The sequence below is a fragment of the Coenobita brevimanus genome, chromosome 52, assembly GCF_032717465.1.
Source record: "Coenobita brevimanus isolate Jiangsu-jjx chromosome 52, ASM3271746v2, whole genome shotgun sequence".
Lineage (NCBI taxonomy): Eukaryota > Metazoa > Arthropoda > Malacostraca > Decapoda > Coenobitidae > Coenobita > Coenobita brevimanus.
In genome coordinates this window covers 42,088,921-42,094,366 of record NC_137005.1, presented here as the reverse complement: position 1 = coordinate 42,094,366, position 5,446 = coordinate 42,088,921, and the positions used below count along the sequence as shown (strand labels likewise).

Genomic DNA, 5,446 nt, shown 5'->3' with positions numbered 1-5,446 from the left:
CAGAGTTAGTTACTGGTTCAGTGTGTGTGGGTGTTGCCTGTACCAGGGGTCAGTTTTCTTTTGGGTAATGACTTGGCGGGAGAACAAATGAGTGTTGTTCCCTGCGTGTCAAAAACTCCCGTGAGTGAGGATAGGTCTACAGAGTTGTAAGTTGTACGGTATGTCCTAAATTGTTTCCCGCATGTGTTGTAACTAGAGCTATGATGGCAAAGGTCAGCCATGAGAATGTTGACAGTAATGGCACTGGCAATGCCGACGAAGATTTTGGGCTTGGTGTTACCTTTCTCGCCCAGTTAAATGACTCAGAGGTTGATGATTATCCCCAGGCTGATGTAAATGCAAAGTTAGCTGATATGCAAAGTTCTGATCAAGAGATTGCCACCTTAATTGGGTCAGCAGTTAGGGAAGATGAATGTGAGTCTGAATGGACAGAAAGTTATTATATAAGGCCAAACAACGAGTTAATGCGAAGATGGCGACCTCCTAGTGTTGCTTATGATAACAGGTGGGAGACTATGTACCAGGTGGTGGTTCCAAGACCCTATAGGCAAAAAATTATGTCCGTTGCTCATGACTCTTCTTTAGCAGGTCAGTTGAGGTGAGGAAGACTCTCTCCCGCATCTGGCAGCATTTTTACTGGCCTGGAATCCGTTAAGATGTCTCCCGGTTCTGTAAGTCATGTCACACCTGTCAGCTAGTCAGTAAGAGCAATAAACCCATCCCTGTGGCTCCTTTGATTCCTCTACCTGTGTTTGAGGCTCCATTCACTAGGGTCATTGTGGAAATTGTTGGCTTTTTGCAACCAGAGAGGCACCAAGCGAGCCCTTGGGCTACTCCCCCTTTCAGTTAATCTTTGGCCTTGAAGTAAGAGGTCCTCTTAAACTCCTCAAAGAACAATGGGTCAAGGATGATGACCAAATTAACTTGCTGGAGTACCTGTCAAAATATAAAGAAAAACTGGCCTATATTATGGAAGTAGCCAGGGCACACTTGGAGTCATCTCAGGAGAAGATGAAGAGGTGGTATGACCACTCTAAGAAAGTTAGGCACAGAGTGTTTCACCCAGGCAATCAAATTCTTGTCTTGCTTCCCATTCATGGTCATCCTCGGCAGGCAAATTTTGCAGGCCCTTATGTAGTGGAGAAGAGGGTAGGTGAAGTAAATTATGTCATTATACCCCAGACCGGAGGAAGGAATGAAGATTGTCCCATGTAAATATGTTGAAGGAGTACCACAGGAGAGACGTGAACCCCCTAGAGCTGCATACGTGGTGTCGGCTGTCGAGTTGGTGGAGGATGAGGGCTGCCCTTTGACTTTGGACCAGACGACCAGTTGGAGAGAAAACCAGGGTGTTTGGAGTACATTGACTGATAAACTCTCCCATTTGACTGCAGAGCTGTCTGTCGAACTTGTTGCCCTTCTCAGGAAGTTTCCTGATGTCCTCCGGGACACCCCAGGATGGACGGAAGTGGCACAGCATGACGTGGATATTGGAGACGCCAGCCCTGTCAAGCAGTCACACTGCCGGGCTAGTCCTCAGAAGCAGACCATCACTCATGAGGAACTGAACTACATGTTGCAGCAGAGGATAATTGACTCATGTCAAAGTGAGTGGTGCACCCTGGTCATAGTGGTTCCAAAAACCTGGTGGATCACATCACATTTGCATTGATTATCGTGAAGTCAACTCCTTTACCAAGACTGATATTTACCCACTTCCCAGAGTAGATGATTGTGTGAACGCGATAGGCAGTGCTAAGTTTATTACAAAATTAGATTTGATGAAGGGATATTGGCAAGTCCCACTGACAGAAAGGGCCTGAGAAATTTCCTGTTTTGTGGTCAGTGGCAATTCATATAAATGTAAGGTCATGCCCTATGGTATGAAGAATGCTCCTGCCACCTTCCAAAGGTTGATCAATGATCTCATCACAGATGCAGAAGGTTGTAAGACTTACATTGATGATGTTATTTTTAGTGACACCTGGAAACAACACCTGAGCCAACTAGATCCCTTGCTGCAGAGACTGTCCTCTGCTAATTTAGCACTTAATTTAACTAAATGTGAATTTGTAAGGGCTCAAGTGTAGTACCTAGGTTATGTGGTTGGATTAGGCCAAGTGAGTCCACCTGATGTCAAAGTTCAGGCCATAGTCAATTCCACCCAACCCAAAAATAAGAGAGAGTTGCAACGATTCTTGGGTATGGTAGGGTAATCCAGACGTTTTGTCTTGAACTTCTCTGATCTTGTAGCTCCCCTCACTGATTTGTTAAGAAAAGGAGTCAAGTATGAGTGGATGTCAGAATGTGAGGATGCCTATTCTAAAGTCAAAGCAATCCTATCAAGTCACCCAGTGCTTCAAGCTCCAAGTTTTGATAAACCCTTTACATTAGCTGTTGATGCCAGTGGCCTAGGGGCTGGTGCAGTTATGCTTCAGGATAATGATCAAGGCTTTGAGATGCCTGTGTGCTATTCTAGCAAAAAATTCAATAAGACCCAGAGAAATTATTCAACTATTGAGAAAGAACTCCTTGCATTCATACTTGCCCTTCAACACTTTTCTGTTTACGTTGGTCCAGGGTCAGGTGATGTGGTAGTGTACACTGATCACCACCCTCTGAAATTTTTGTCCCAATTTAAGGACCAAAATCTTAGATTGGTGGCTCAGTCGGTAGAGAGGTGGCCTGCAGTCCTACTGGACCCAGATTCAAATCCCCGCTGGGGCAGGGAACAGTTTAAGAATTTGAATTTAATAAAAAACAGACTTTACTGATCTACCAGAAGACCCGCCTCATGTCGTAAAAACACCCCCGCTACTATCAATACACCAGTCATGTATGAGACAGCCCTAGCATGGCCTTGGGAGCAGGCTGTGAAGCCTATGCTCAGAGTTAGACATTAAAAAAAAAAACAACAAAAAATAAAACAACATTGACCAGCTGGCCCAATTTTTTCAGGAATATTCCATTGATGTGCGCCATATAATGGTGTTACTAATGTTTTAACAGATTACCTGTCCAGAACTTAAAATTGAACAGTATCTAGAAATTTCCCCTTAGGAAATTGCTTCTCTCAGGTAGGGAGGTGTCACTGATGTTGTTACTCCAGTAGTGAATTGGTGAAATATAAGTTGAGAAGATAATGTATGGAGATAAGCGAGCCATCAAGAACGATAAATCTTTTGTGTTATCAGTTTTGCTGCCTGTGAGGGTATAACCCTATCTTCGCTGTATTACTTAGCGGTCAGTTTTTCTGCTTCTGGGCAGATAACGCTTGTTGCTTTTCCCAGAAATTATGCAGAGACCCTTTTGTCCTTGACCATAAGTGGGTGTGAATTATAGTGTTGGAGGAGGAAAATGAGAGTACTTGCCAATAGGAGTCTAAAAAATGCTTTCTTGGCTCTCTTGACGGCATGCTAATGGTTATGTGTGAGATGTGTAAGGCCCCCATTGGTAGCAGGTGCCTCCACTCTTTGTGTATGACTGAAGATTACTCTTAAGACAGCCTAGTGGCTAGTTAGCTGGGAGAGGCGGAGTAAGTCTACTTTATAAGCTCGAGGACCATGTGAGAGACACACTTTTTTGTCACTTTTTTGTCATACATTTTGACACATTTTGTCACCTTTTGTCACGTTACACTTTTTGTCACATTTTGTTGCATTTTTCCACATATTTTCACACATTACTAAATACGTTACTTTAATTACAATACACACTGTTTGTGCACCGTTTCCCATTTTTGGTTCACCACTCCATGAAACATCACTGTGTGATTTATATCTGGATTATATCATCGAGTTCTCCTAGTTTCTCGCGCTCTGTAAGTACGTTGCCTCCACTGATTGTAATCTGCTTAGGTAAGAAATAATTATTTTTATATTTGTATTCTGAGGCCTATGTGAATTCCCCTTTCTAAAACGAATCTTGGTTTCTTCTTCGGTGTGCGTATGTTATAGTGTAAGGTAAGTAACGGCCATACCACGTCGAATACACCGCTTCCCGTCTGATCAGCGAAGTTAAGCAATGTTGGGTCTGGTTAGTACTTGGATGGGTGACCGCCTGGGAACACCAGACGTTGTTGGCATCCCTACGTGTCAAGTTGGGTTGGTGGAGGATTAGTGCCTCTCCCTGTAAAACAATTAACTCTAAGCCCTTGGCCACCCCATTTGGGATACATGTCTGGCAATGAATGAATGAAAAAGTTAGTTTTCAATCTTATTCCTTTTGGTGCTTAATTAAGGGTTAAGAGTGCACCGTAATATATACCCCCATAACAATTTGGCGACCTCCTGCCAGGATAGCTCTGTGACATAATATTGGTAACTTTAGCCACATACACAGTGCTTACTCCTATCTACTTAACTATAATCAGTAATCATGGCCCTAATGAGTGATAGTGATGTGATAGTGATTATTGGAATCCAAGCCTTCCCCAGCCAGAGTGAAAACACAAAACATGAGCTCATATTGCTTGCCCAGGCCTTACAGTTGAGATTTTCTGCCTCAGTCACTAAGACTGTTACTTGATCGAATATTTGACACCATGTTTGAGCAAAGTGAGTCCTCCATAGCTAGTTCAGAGCCATCTGATACTGCACAAGGTGTTGACCCTGAGATTTTGGCGTCGGAGATACCTGGCCCCAGTGATTTTTCTGCTCATGATGCTGGTGACAAAGTGCAACTTGAGCTAGCCAGAATTAAGCTGAGGGAACTAGAAGTGCAAGCCATAATAAGAGAACAAGAATGGAATGCTAAAATGAGAGAAACAGAATCGAATGCTCAGATGAGTGTTATAATTACAAGCCCAAGTGAGACAAAAAGAAATGGATCATGAAATCACACTGGAGTACTCTGATAGTCCACCTCTAGCTAGCAGTAGTTCAACTGCCAGGGAATATTTTGATGTTGCTAGGAACATTAAGCTAGTACCTCCCTTTAATGAGCAAGACGTCACTAAAGTACTTCCGTATGTTTGAAAAGGTGGCAGGTCGTCTCTCGTGGCCAAAAGGCTGCACTGCTGCAGAGTATTTTGAAAGAAAAGGCTCAAAGGCTTATATTTCATTATCAGTTGATCAAGTGCTAACTATGATTGTTTAAAAGAGGCCATTCTAAAAGCATATGAACTCGTGCCAGAGGCATATAGGCTTAAATTTAGATCTACCTTTAAACAGAAAAATCAGACTCATGTGGAATATGTTTAAGTACTCACAGACTTATTTGATCAATGGTTACATTCGAAGAAAGTTGATTAAACTGAGAGAATTAATGATCTTGGAATACTTCGCTGGTAACATAGATAGGGATGTTGCTACACACCTAACAGAGAAAGATTTAGATACCCTAGCTGAGGCTGCTGTTGTAGCAGATAATATAGTATAATTTATAAGCATGAACGTAAGCCTCAGTCATTTTTAAGGGTAGGAGAGTGAACCACCCAGTTTTTGTG

At 42.7% G+C, this 5,446-nt stretch overlaps 1 non-coding gene across 1 annotated transcript; it reads left to right on the top strand.

The window, feature by feature from the left end:
- Nucleotides 1–3,965: 3,965 nt before the first annotated feature.
- On the top strand, nucleotides 3,966–4,084 carry LOC145400583 (5S ribosomal RNA). Its single transcript, XR_013897467.1, has one exon. It is a non-coding gene; the product is annotated as a 5S ribosomal RNA (ribosomal RNA).
- Nucleotides 4,085–5,446: the final 1,362 nt, after the last annotated feature.